The 14,852-nt window shown below is 37.0% G+C and overlaps 1 protein-coding gene across 6 annotated transcripts in view; it reads right to left on the reverse strand.

Moving 5' to 3' along the window:
* The window catches only part of LOC101742048 (LIM domain only protein 7), a 210,030-nt gene that overhangs the window by 142,329 nt on the left and 52,849 nt on the right, over positions 1 to 14,852 (reverse strand). For 3 of the 6 annotated variants that reach the window (XM_062669318.1, XM_062669315.1, XM_012697606.4), the window contains exon 3: positions 3,482 to 3,561. The exons of the other annotated variants lie outside the window; for them this stretch is intronic. The gene's annotated coding sequence lies outside the window, so the exon portion shown is untranslated. The remainder of the gene's footprint in view (positions 1 to 3,481; positions 3,562 to 14,852) is intronic. 6 annotated transcript variants of the gene reach the window in all.

The following is a 14,852-nucleotide window of genomic DNA, read 5'->3' on the forward strand; positions in this document are numbered from 1 at the left end:
AATGAGCAACATAGTTGTGAAAATTTAAATGAGTCGTTATTTTTTAAAGCTGTTTGTTTGTGCTTGCTTCGCCTTGAGAAAATATAAGATTGAAACTTTGCGAAATTTGGTATATTACGTCAGACTGATACGCAAAAAAAACACAAAAGTGTTTTTATTTACCAAATTCATTTAACTTTTAATTTCCAAAAACCTCTATGAAAGTTTACAAATCAATTTAAAAAATCTCACAGAAGGGCAATTTATTGGTTAAACTAAGTTGAAGATGAAGTTAATTAATTTCAACACAAATTTTGTGTCCTACCCTACGAATTTCAATATTACTTCGTTCATTAAACGGGTCAATGATTTAGTACTGGTTTTCTAAAATCTGTTGAGATCATTAAATACATATCTATGATTGATTGGAGATAATAGGGATCATAAATTCTGACTATTCACTTATGACCTTGTTACATCTTTATCATTCATAATGTGTATGGTAGTAAGAATATAGTAAGGAATTATTTTATTATCATAATTAACGTATTATGTATTCGGGTATTTTCATTACATTTTATCTAAATGCATTCTATTTTGGAACTCATTGCCGAAATTTCACGTAACAACTGATAACTCGAAGTAAGAAGCTAAATAAATAAATATGCTGCGTTTGGTGGTTACCATGATTTACCGGTTTACCAAACACTGAAATCGCTCAAAGCACCGTTGCAGGTAAGGTATGTTATTGGACAAGTAGTCAGAATAGGCCATACATTCTATCTAATTATAGGATAGAATACTGTAACTTTAATAATCCTATTATTATCTTTATTTTAATTTTTCAAAGATATTAATCCTATTAATATCTTTGAAATCCTAATTACTGCATATCCATTATCCGTCGATAGAACTAACATATTTTTCTACCAATCTCCTCCAGTTTGTGTCGAGAACTGGTAGTAGGACGCATTGCAACGAACCATTGTCCAGCCACTTACGACTAGAGAATAACTGTTAATCCAATGACATTGAGAGTTTGGACAGATGTCATAGACCATATCTAGGAAAGCGGATAGTATCGGCGGTTTGACTATACCTATATACCTATTGAGTCACTGAATCTATAACTATTAAGTGGCTATCAACATATGGAAACTACAACCTCAATTCATAAATTATCTTAGAATTTAATTCTTGGCAAACTCGATCAAGATCAACCGAGGACATATTTATGTTATGGGCAATATTTTATTTCCTGTCACAAAATCAAATGTGTTATAGTTTCGGCAATTAAAAATGTAGAAATTCGTTATTCTATTTTGTAGTTTTATTATTGGTGATTTTTTAAAAACAGGACGGTCTATGATTTATTAGGTTTATTATCATATTTACGTACGTAGATTTTGGGTTATTATCATTTTAGATTGAATTAAACAACGATACGACCAACCGAAAACTAGGGAAACACGAGTTGATTTGAAATAATATATTCTCCACCTGATGGAAGTTGGAATGGTAGGATTTATCCTGCAGGTATTAGCACCGGAAATAATAGAAATCTCGAATAATTACAGGACTAACACTATATATTTGCAGAACTATTATATCCAACCACATTACTACTGACATGTTAATAAGAAATATTAGATTTTGTAGAGATAGCCTTTACCATATTTTGTCTATCTTTAGGATGATATCTAACAATAATTAGATCGATCAGGTAGACCGTAAACTTAAGGAAACCGGACGTCTTGGTATAACTCTAGCGTATTTCGTATTTTAATGTTCGAATATAGCCATCTGTTTTTTTAAGCTTAAAAAATGGTAATCAGTTATGATTATATGGGTTGTAAGTCTACCGATTTAGTTTGGCTGTGATTTTGCGGTATAAATAAATGACAAAAACTACCTAGAACCAGATAGACTGTACGATTAGCTCCCTCTGACATCAAAAGAAAAAGGAATACAATTGGTTTGAATTGTGCACTAAGATAATTTAACTACAACGAGATTCTAAAAATTATAGTAATATTTATGAGGAACGCGTGGTCTCGGTGAATCACGAACACGTAAATGTCATATAAGATTTGAGAGTAAAATTATATTGGAAACTAGTACAGAAGCGTGATTATATGTCAAGTGTTTATGGACAATTGGCTGATATTTTAATGGAATTATTAACTGTAATGGTGATGATAATCGTGACAGTGTTCACGCTTGAATATATTACACAAGGCTACTAATGTAATTAGATAGGTTCTTGTTATTTAATGAATTATTGTTCATTAGTGTAAAGGGTGTGGATTCGGCGAGAATTATGGCCAACAGTGGACGACTGTGGGCTGATGATGATGATGAAAAAAAAGAGCTTTACTTCGAAGCTGTTTATCAGGAATGCCAATTCAGGTAATTAATTAACTTTAACAACTTGTTAGTTGATTTGGCTAACGGTCCCATGGCTGAAGTAAGCTTTTCCTGAAGATGATGCATTTAGGTATGTTAGGACAGAGCTAAGAGTAGTAACTGAGAAAATAGTGGAGCAATGGCCCAGAATAAATTTAAAAAATATTGTTGCTACCGATTATAAAATAACTTTATCGATAGTTAGGATTTCATGTCTAATGTTTATTACGAAACCTTTCAGTTTTCTACAGCTCAAAAGACTTCAATCAATAAAAATCTTTATTTTGAACAACTGTTAAGGGAATTAAGTAAGTTTTTGATGTGAGATATTTACGATTACACGTTGCTGCAATTGGGACATTATTGATTCATGACTAGAAATTCCAGAAATGAGTTTTACATCCGAAATCCGACTCAGACCTACTGAACTTCAAATCACCAAATCCATTTAAAAGTAAGTGCTTTCTATTCATAATTTGTAAAGGGGACGTGTTCTTAATACCGTAAATCTGGAATAGGTACTTTAAACTGGCTGTTTAAGTTATTTTTCTATTAATCAACAACACAATACTTGAAGAAAGAATGGTGAAGGAACACTACTTATCTGCTTAGTGCTGTTTGTTTGCATCATCATTTCCATACTGTTGATGTATTGTGTGTATGTAAGTATATAGTATTTATTGTATTTAAGTATGTATATTGGTATATAAATATTGGTATATATTTCATATTATATGTAAACGGTATATATTTTGTTTATTGTATGTATATATTTTCTATAATAATGTATTATCTATAGTACACCGCAACATACCTGCTATATTTTTTATATTTTCCAGAATTTCTATAAAATAAACGGTTGTCTGGAAGAGATAGCTTTTAGCGATAAGACCGCCTATTGTACAAATGTATCTGCTTTTTTTGATTGTTTTTTGAATGTAAATTGTGTTTTGGTGTGCAATAAAGTGTGTTCTCTATCTCTCTCACTCTCTCTCACAATACTTACAATACTACTTATAAAATATCTAGTCTAAAATTATGTCGGAAACATTAAACCGATAACGAATTGTAATGTGTGTCATAATAAAGTTCTTACCGAGAAGCGAAACGTGACAGCATTAAGTAAATTTAAGTTGTGCATTTATCTTAACCTGAATTACGGCGGGGTCAACGCACCTGTAACAGAGAGATAAGAGTATTAACATAATTCAATTTTATCTTAACCATTGCGAGACTTCCTAACTTCAACATTAATTTAAGAGGACACTTTGAAGTCGTCGTGGCCTAAAGGATAAGACGTCCGGCGCATTCGTGTTGAGCGATGCACCGGTGTTCGAATCTCAGGCGGGTACCAATTTTTCTAATGAAATACGTACTCAACAAATGTTCAACCCGCAAAATTATAATTTGCGTAATTACTGGTGGTAGGACCTCTTGTGAGTCCGCGCGGGTGGGTACCACCACCCTGCCTATTTCTGCCGTGAAGCAGTAATGCGTTTCGGTTTGAAGAGTGGGGCAGCCGTTGTAACTATACTTGAGACCTTAGAACTTATATCTCAAGGTGGGTGGCGCATTTACGTTGTGGATGTCTATGGGCTCCAGTAACCACTTAACACCAGGTGGGCTGTGAGCTCGTCCACCCATCCAAGCAATAAAAAAAAAAAAAACTCACTGTATTCCATAAAATAGTAATCTATGGGTATTACACTTAGCAGTGGGCGGGTTGCGGACTCATACGTTCCATCTAGGGCGAAAAATGAATCGAAGCGGTCACTCAACCCACATTTTATCAAACAAACTAATATTTACCAAACAAACAAGAAACAATGGGGTGTCTTGTGAGGCGTTCAACACGTCCGTGGGAATTTCTTTTACTGATAACTACATTTAATTAGTACTAATTTTGTTCTTTGGATACCTAATAGAAATAATGAAATGCATCTTTATTCAGTGCTTTTGTTAGAATAATCGTTATGCATTGACATGGTCGAGACTTGTAGCTTTTCAATGGAAGTGATTATTTTTATTTCATACCAGAAAATTTCTATAGCATCAGACTAGGTAGTCTAGACTAGTGGTATAGCGTATTATGAGACTGTTCGAGTAAGTACTACCATTATTTTTTATTATTTTTTTCGGGCAGACGGCCGAACCTCATGCGATGCTTCGGCGGGATGTGGGACTTGACAGTCTGCAGATGTTGAGAGCAGAGCGCTGGTCCAATTATGTTTAAGGGCCCTACCCACCAAACGACTCCCCTTGCACTCTCTCACCCGAGGTCCCATCTCCACCTAGGGTCAAAACCCAGTCAGAGTAGGAGGGTTCCCGCGGTCAACACTACAACCAGACTCGCGGCGCCATCCCTAGGACGAGGCGTAGGTACTGTTATTCTGCCTATAATTCTACGTGAAGCAGGAATGCGTTTCGGTGGGTGGGATAACCATTTCTAATATAGAACTAAGACTTCGAACGCATCTCTTAAGGTGCGTAGCGGCTTTTTTGTTAATGTCTATGGGCTCCAGTCACCACTAAACACCAGGTGGGCTGTGAGCTCCTTCATCTGTGTAAACAACAAAAAAGACGGCCTCAACGTGAATGCGGCTCCCCACCTTGACCCACCTTGACCCATGAGATCAAAATCTCAATTGTATTGTCAGCCTTTCCCAAAGTGGGCGATAACCCCTTGTGGGCGCTGCATGCCTAAAGGGGGGCGGTAAGAGCCCCACAAAAAAAATGGAGGCGACTGAGCTCTCGCTATAGTGGTTTTTAAGTAGGCGAAAAAATGGGGGGCGCTAAAAAATTATTTATTCTCAAAATGGGCAGTAGACAAAATAAGTTTGGGAGCCCCTGGTTTAAGTGATGATCGGAGACAGATAGGGCAATTACACCTACCTATTCGGTATCAGCTCACAATATGCTGAACTAGCGAAATAGTTCACATTTTTAATGACAGTATCGTTAATGTTTACGTCATCAAGGTCTAGTAAATAAATGAAGAAATCTTTAATAATCAAGAGCACTTTTTCTTTGAAGATTCATAAATTAATCGTAAGTAGGTAGGTAGGTGCATTGCCCTCAAAATTAGCAATTAACGTTTTAATTGAACTAAAATAATGTCGTACCCCTTACGATAAATAAGCAAAGGAATTTACTTTAATCTTAATGTTTTTAGAGTGCTCTTATTTTACGATTTTATGTTTGATCGATCTCATTAATTTCTCTGTAATTAATGTAAAAAAATGTTAAAAAGGTTGAATGAATTGAATTCTCTGAAATCATTGCTGACAGGCAAGTAAGCTGGTTCAAACCACATACTGGACAGCTACTATACATCAAAACTGCAGCACAAACTATAGAAAGCTTGGTCTGAAGGGTTTTCATTGTGTGTGACGTCATCAATAGCAGCAACAGTCTGGTTACTCCTGTAAAATAATGTCGGCAGCCTACTCATCTGTCAGCAAGGCAATAAAACGTCCCACGTTAAGTTCTTTGAGGTTTTTAGGCTCTGGATTAGTTATAGAAAAATATAGCGGTAGGCAGCGGCTTGGCTCTGACCCTGGAATTGCTCATATCCCCGAGCAACGGTAACCACTCAGTATCAGATGGGCATTATCGCGTTATTATAAGGGCAGTAAAAAATGCGTGTTATCCTTTTTTTTTCTACCTATGCTGTTAGCCTTGAGAAGCAATTTCAGCTTCACCCTAGCGTGTAGGTGAGCTCTCGGGGCTCAAACCTAACCTAACCTAAGACTGGCTCTAGCAAGAGCAGTGCTTTGCAGAATCTACCACCGGATTGGAAACGCGACCCAATGAGAAGATCCGGCGAGAAACTCAGTGGGCTGTGTCTGTGGGTTAATTTACTCGTTAAGCCCTTTATCGCAAGAGACGGGTTCGGCGAGGACGGTGACCGGCGTGTTATTCTACACTTATAGTATTTCTATTGAAGTCATAATGCAAGGCACAGAGCTAGAAGGGAAGCGCAAGATTAGACAGAAGCCTGACAAACCTACAACGTCCTGACGTTGTGTATACAGTTGGAAGTTAATGCTTAGACGGGTGAACGAGCTCACAACCCACCTGGTATTAAGTGGTTATAGAAAAGTATAGATGTCAACAACATTAATGCCGCCATCAACTCTGAGATTTCAGTTATAGGTCTCCGTATTACAGTATCATGGCTACCCCACCCTCCAAGCCGGAACGTATTTCTGCTTTACAAGAAAAATAGGCAGAGTGGTGGTAAAACACATGCGGGCTCACAGCAAACCTTATCATCATTTGCCTTAATAATCGCCCACTTTCCTTAGTACAACACATCTTGAGAAAATGTTTTTATTCAAAGCACAAGGCACTACATTCGCAATATACGAAATAAGCATGATATCAAAAATAATCACAGTAGAAAATTGAAATGAACACATTCATATTCCGAATTCGGATATTGACCAAATTTAGTGTGCCCAAGTTTAGCAAATATAACGAAATTTCTCCACTTAGAATGGCATATCTAAGGTTTGGTTTCACAATCCGATACAATTCCTCGACAATGTAAACGATATCTAGACTTTCCAATATCCATTACTTTCTATGTCTGCTATTCTAGAACCATCGCGGTAGGGGCACTGTTTACGTAAATCTATATATTAATACGTGAAGCAAAAAGTTTGTATCCCTTTTTACGAAAACTGTGCGGACGGAGGAGTATGAAATTTTCCACACTTATAGAGAATATAGAGAAGAAGTGCACAATGCGAATATCTTTTTAAAATAATGCATAAAAGATACATTAAATCAATAAAGAAAACATTACACACACTATATAAATGTATTTGACGCACACACGCATGCATACTATTTATTGTCAAACTTTTGTTCTTGACGCTGTTGTCAAATTGAGAATAGATTAAATATATGTTTGTCTTTGTTAATATATTTTATAATCTAGTTTTGGCGAAATTTGTGATTATAGAAGTATAAAATAGAATCATAATAGTGTACAAACTTACAATTCCAATTATTTATAGTCGAATTTCGACTACTACGGGACCTCTAGTACTATTTAAATGACAATTCTATTTCTTTTTGATACTAAAAACACTATTTTTTATACACTTTTAATATTGGTATGCAGCGAAACCTTTCAACTTAATTTTCACTAGTTTCAAATCCTCAGATTAACTTCAAATTTTCCATACACACCAAGGACCGATGATAACATAATAATTTGAATTTTAACCCGGTGAAAATAATAAGTCGTCGTGGCCTAAAGGATAAGACGTCTGGTGCATTCGTGTTGAGCGATGCACCGGTGTTCGAATCCCAGGCGGGTACCAATTTTTCTAATGAATTACGTACACAACAAATGTTCACGATTGACTTCCACGGTGAAGGAATAACATCGTGTAATAAAAAACAAACCCGCAAATTTTAGTTTTCGTAATTACTGGTGGTAGGACCTTTTGTGAGTCTGCGCGGGTAGGTACCACCACCCTACCTATTTCTGCTGTGAAACAGTAATGCGTTTTTATTTGAAGGGCGGGGCAGCCGTTGTATCTATACTGAGACCTTAGAACTTATATCTCAAGGTGGGTGGCGCATTTACATCGTAGATGTCTATGGGCTCCAGTAACCACTTAACACCAGGTGGGCTGTGAGCTCGTCCATCCATCTAAGCAATAAAAAAAATAAAAAATAAAACACATCGAATAGTGCAATAAATTATCAGTTTAAAACCGCTCTTTCTCCTTCAGTCGTGCTCCTCATGTCTGAGTGTCGTAACTTTGGGTTCGAGAACTGTTTCTCACAGAGTCAGCAGAGTCATATAATTGATATTTATTTATATATATTTTATATGTATATATCTATGTATATGTATTTATTTAAGTACGGATTCGCTCCTTGCCTTTTCATTTATCATTATTATTATTTTTTTTTAATTGTATTTTTTGACTTGTTTTTTCTTTTATTGTAAATATTTTTATGTATTTAAAAAAAAAAGTAAATATTTGAGAAAAAACAAAAAAAAAGCCCGCTGAGTTTGTTTCGCCGGTTCTTCTCAGGACTGTGGCTTTTTTTGGAACCCGTGGTAGAGTTAATATTGTTATTTATATTTTGACATTCAACAAGTGTGTCATACTGACATTTAAGTTGAAATAAATGATTTTGAATTTGAATTTGAATTTGAATTTGAGTATTTGTATCTATAAATATTATGTATGTTATATATTATTATATACATATTTTTAAGCACCTAATATCACTATAACACTACACCTACCAAGGTTCATCTCTGCACTCCCCTAGGGTAAACTGTCAGAGAATGCCTATGGCATTAAGTCCACCTTTATACTTTCTAGTATATAAAGTTATAAATAATGGGTCATCTCGTCTGTCTTAGTCTACACTGGGATCATCTTAGACGATGGAATCGAGTGGTCCGGACCCAATCAGACGAAATCATTGGACTGCGCCCCGCAATCTTTTTCCTTCCACTTTGTCAGTAATGAAATTGCGCTATTACATGTCCTTCTTCAAACGAGGCTTGTGGAGAGTATTAAGCAGTAGGCAGCGGCTTGGTTCTCCCCCTGGCATTGCTGAAGTCCATGGGCGACGGTAATGACTCACCATCAGGTGGGCCGTATGCTCGTCTGCCTACAAGGGCAATAAAAAAAAATTGAATTTGACAATGCAAAATCTAAAGGAGAGATTCAGTAAGGCCGCCTAAAAATTTCAACTTGAAACGCGAACTAGAAATACCATTGATGGTAAAAAATACTATATTAAACATATAATTATAATTTCTCGAATTTTTCCAAATCCTTAAATTTTCGATAAAAAAAAGAGCATTTTGATAATAATCTCTCGTCGAGACATAACGTAAAAGCGGTCCAAAATATGTTTAAGTGCTGCGATTTCTGATATTCCTCATATAATTGTATTAGCACTTGTACAATTAACGGTATATTCAAGTTTGTGAGTGCATCGTAATTATGTTGAGATGTTAAGTAAAACCAGGGATCATGGCAATATTGTTTTATTTTATTTCAGATGACTTCAAGTAATTCGCGCCTTGTTATAAGATTATAAATCCACAGATAGCCAGATAAATCAACATTTTTTTTATTGCTTTGATAGGTGGACGAGCTCACAGCCCATCTGGTGTTAAGTGGCTACTGGAACCCATAGACATCTACAACGCAAATGCCGCCACCCACCCTGAGGCATGAGTTCTTAGGTCTCAGTATAGTTGCAACGGCTGCCCCACCCTTCAAACCGAAACGCATTACTGCTTCACGGTAGGAATAGGCGGGGCGGTGGTACCTACCCGCGCGTACTGACAAGAGGTCTTACCACAAGTTACGTAATGGAATCAAATAAAAAAAAATCACTAATGATTTTGCTGTTTCAAACGAAACTAGTTCTTAAAGCGCGAACCGTCGATCTAAAGCGAATGAAGGTGACATGTCATTAGAGCCGCCACTTCGTACGTCAGCTGATTTATAACGAATACATTGCGTGCTATGCTCGTAGTAAAATATCTTCGATCTCATTTTTCTTTCTCTCCGTTTTCGGGACCCAGCCACATGGTATAGCATGGTTTTATATCGAATATTGAAGGTCTTCAAAAATTTTATTTATTAAACCACATCTCGAGATAAAGTATTACCCAATGAACAACGACTTCTGAGTAATGATTAGCACGTTCCATTACCAAATTGCAATTTTAATAATAATACATTCACAAAAATATGCAATAAGAGTATGCTTGTTTTTCTTTTTTTCGATTCAAAACGCCAATGATATAAAACCGAAATGTTTATTGGCGTCTCAATTAATTTTAACCGCAATCGACATCCCGGCTCCGCAAGTGCGTTGCCCTTGGCTGTTTACTCTGCCCGCTAAATCCGTTTCGGTTTTAGTTCGTTGTACGATAAAATTGATACTTTAATGGATTTCAGGGGTTTCGACCTGAAACGTTCGTGTTGGGCTTCCGTGCTGTTTGCTTTATGCGAGTGTAGTGAGTGAAGGAATTATGGGCTGGTGAATTGGCGGGTTTACATACAGATTTATTTACACTTCGAAATCGATTTTAGGAGACCGTTTCTCTGTAGAAAACGGCAATAAACGATTAGTTTTGTACACTGTTCGCAGACTTGTCGCTTTAGGGACAGATTTCGTAGACCCGCAATGCAAAGCAAATCCAGCTGGTAAGACATTTGAAGTTTAATTTTAAACCATCTTGTTGAAATGTATCTAGTTAGGAAAGTTTCACCTTTGTACACTGATCGCAGACTTGTCGCTTTAGGGACAGATTACGTAGACCCGCAATGCAAAGCAAATCCAGCTGGCAAGACATTTGAAGTTTAATTTTAAATCATCTGGTTGAAATGTATCTAGTTAGGAAAGTTTCACCTTTGTACACTGATCGCAGACTTGTCGCTTTAGGGACAGATTACGTAGACCCGCAATTCAAAGCAAATGCAGCTGAAAAGACATTTGAAGTTTAATTTTAAATCATCTGGTTGAAATGTATCTAGTTAGGAAAGTTTCACCTTTGTACACTGATCGCAGACTTGTCGCTTTAGGGACAGATTACGTAGACCCGCAATGCAAAGCAAATGCAGCTGAAAAGACATTTGAAGTTTAATTCTAAATCTTGTTGAAAAGTATCTAGTTAGGAAAGTTTCACCTTTGTACACTGATCGCAGACTTGTCGCTTTAGGAACAGATTTCGTAGACCCCGAAATGCAAAGCAAATCCAGCTGAAAATACATTTGAAGTTTAAGTCTAAATCTTGTTGAAAAGTACCTAGTTAGGAAAGTTTCACCTTTGTACACTGATCGCAGACTTGTCGCTTTAGGGACAGATTTCGTAGACACGCAATGCAAAGCAAATGCAGCTGGCAAGACATTTGAAGTTCTGGTATCTTGTTGAATGGAATCTAGCAAAGTGTAGACTGTGTCCCTAGCACAAATTGAGAGTAGGCGTTTGCCTTCGATGCCAAAGTGTTCTGATGAACATTACTATTAGACCAAGAGCTCCACAAGCGCTAACTAGCAAGATAATTAACATCACGTATATAATGTAGAAGTGTAGTAAGCTTCGAAACGAAATATCATCATTAACACCGCCCACGTCGGAGCCAAGTGAATTTTAGTATGGTCGTACTAAACAATCGAATATAACTGTACATTTTAATGACTAGATAAATTGGTTTTCTGTGATTGTACTGAGGGTTTTTAGCGGAGAAAATAGAAAGAAAATACTTAAATCCGCTACTTGAAAGGAAAGACAAAAATATCCCTTAATTTATACGGCACATAACATTATTGCAAGCCTATGTCCCACTACAGAGAATTTTCCAGATTTTCTGGGACATCTCCAGCGTCTTCAGTTCTTACTTCGTTGTATCCGTGAAGATGTTATTTGGCAACAAAAAAAAGCAAGAAGCGCAGTATTTTTAGCGTAAAATTTTCGAGATCGATAGGTCATCTAAATTGGCGAAAGAATTTCGGATCAGCATACCATCTATAGATTGCAAGTGGTCCAGAAATATTGGTAAAACCTTAGATTATATAAAGTTCTAGAAATTTTAAAATGAGAAGAACAAGTAAAATAAATCTACATAAAAGAATAAATCGTACTAAAGTATGTTAAAACTCCAACCGTTTTTGTCAACGTTGGTGAACTTGATACAGTAAAAATAAGTGATTCAATATACGCAAGGTTAAGTGTAAATCATGACCTTACAATTGAAGAAAGCGGTTCTCTCCTGACCTCTCTGATATGACTAATTTGGTCAAACGTTAGTCGAGTGGTTAGTGACCACACGAGACTACGAGTTGCGGATTCAATTCCCAGTCCGAGTCCACTATCTTGGTTCATTACTAACGTAATATTAAATCCGACAAAAGAAACATTTGGCCTATTTCACAGTTAATACGGTTAAAAGTTGTTGGAAATTGCAAATAGAATTGAGCATTTCATTTTCAGATATATAAGTTAGGCTGTATGCACAACACAGTGTAAACGTGACTAGCTTCTGATCATGTGTCTTATGTTGAATTCTTAAAAAATTGGAGACTATTTTTCAAGTCAATCCGAATTGTTATATTATTATTTTGATGCTGGAACCAATCTCGGTATGTTGTTTCGCTCAGAACACCATCGCTGTAAACTTTTTGGAGCATTCCATGCTCTTCAGCTAACGTTTTCTTCGACTGAAAGAAAAGATGCAAAACTTCCGCAAATGATACTTAGTTGGTTCAAAATCAGAGATTTTCATACAACTAACACTATAGCACGAATAAACAAAATGAATGACTGATGTGTCATAGGGTTTTGCTTACCGTATATCTGATTTTGGTTCACTATATTTTAGTTTGAAGTCGTCGTGGCCTAAAGGATAAGACGTCGGGTGCATTCGTATGTAGCGATGCAACGGTGTTCGAATCCCGCAGGCGGGTACCAATTTTTCTAATGAAATACGTACTCAACAAATGTTCACGATTGACTTCCACGGTGAAGGAATAACATCGTGTAATAAAAATCAAACCCGCAAAATTATAATTTGCATAATCACTGGTGGTAGGACCTCTTGGGAGTCCGCACGGGTAGGTACCACCACCCCGCCTATTTCCGCCGTGAAGCAGTAATGCGTTTCGGTTCGAAGAGTGGAGCAGCCGTTGTAACATACTGAGACCTTAGAACTTATATCTCGAGGTGGGTGGCGCATTTACGTTGTAGATGTCTATGGGCTCCAGTAACCACTTAACACCAGGTGGGCTGTGAGCTCGTCCACCCATCTAAGCAATAAAAAAAATAAAAAAATCCTGTACCTATTCGAAAATCCACTAGAACTTATTACTGCAGCCATCTATTAAAAATAGCGGGTTTTTGACGTGACAACGTCTTATAATTCAATGGAGCCGGCTGCACGCACGAAAAAACATGACTCATGCGACGTTACCTCGCTCTGAGGCGTTCCATCTAAGGTTTGAAGTGCAAGCGAGAGCGCGCAACGAGCGACAAAAAGGCACAATCGGCTTCCGCGTTCGGCATCGTTCGATATCTGTCTCTCTCCTACTTGAGTGAGCGATGCATCCGCGTGGTCAGCTGCTATACAATAATACATTTACATGTTTTCGTCAAGTATGAAGTCCAAGTATCAGTATTTTCTTATGACGTTGTCACGTTCACCTATCGTCAGTTAACCGACTTTACATACAACTGATTTTTTTTTAAGTTTCGATGGTTATTAAAGCTTTATGGCCCACCTGGTGTTAAGTGGTTACCGGAGCCCATAGACATCTAAAACGTAAATGCCGCCACACGCCATGAGACAAAAGTTCTAAGTCTCAGTTTTTACAGTTTACTTGGGAGCTTTATATAAAACTTGTAGTTGCCAATTTCAATACTCCAATAAATTGCAATTGCAATATTTATGTATAGCCATCGATTAAAGTGTTAGCTCCATTAGTTCTATGGAAGTGAAGTATTCAAATAAAACAAATGACCATAGGCCTGGTTTTCCTAATACCGTTCGTATTATCTGCAACATCATCCGTGATTGATGACCAAGATGAAGATGAATGAGAAACAGCTTTCAAAACCAGACGTTGAGGGATATTCGTGGAGTTAAAGGTTCGAAGTTGGTGGAAAGCTAACGAATGGTCGGTCTGAACTAACATGCAATTTGTTATTAGATCTACAAATATACCCGGAAATTAAAAGGAATGATAATCTTTTTTATTTACTAAGGTTAGAACTACAACGAATCTCAAGCATCCATTCACCTCGTAATGAGGAAATACCAAAAATAATATATCAATATATGGCACAATACAAAAGAAACATTGATATTTGATTACTAGTCCAAACATTTTAATTTTAGTGTTGTTTCACCTGCTGAGAGATTACTGGAGCCTAAGGACTGCATTAGGCGAATGTCGCTACCTACATTGAGGGATATGATAGAAGTCTGATAATGACCGGGCTAATTATAACTAAGTGTGAAATTGCTCCTCACGGATAGGTACCAAATCATCGTGGCCTAAAGGATAAGACGTCCGGTGTATTTGCACCGGTGTTAGAAACCTGCTGCCAAGTACCAAAATTTTCTAATGAAATACGTACATAACAAATGTTCACGATTGACTTCCACGGTGAAGCATTAGCATCGTGTAATAAAAATCAAACCCGCAATATTATAACTTGCATTATTACTGGTGGTAGGACGTCTTGTGAGTCCGCACGGGTAGTTACCACCACCTTGCCTATTTCAGCCGTGAAGCAGTAATGCGTTTCGGTTTGAAGGGTGGGGCAGCCGTTGTACTATACTGAGACCTTAGAACTCATATCTCAAGATGGATGACGGCAATTACGTTGTAGATGTGTATGGGCTCTGATAACCACCTAACATCCGGTGGGCCGTGAGCCCGTCAATCCATCCACCTACGCAATAAAAA

Source organism: Bombyx mori, chromosome 7 (assembly GCF_030269925.1).
Source record: "Bombyx mori chromosome 7, ASM3026992v2".
Lineage (NCBI taxonomy): Eukaryota > Metazoa > Arthropoda > Insecta > Lepidoptera > Bombycidae > Bombyx > Bombyx mori.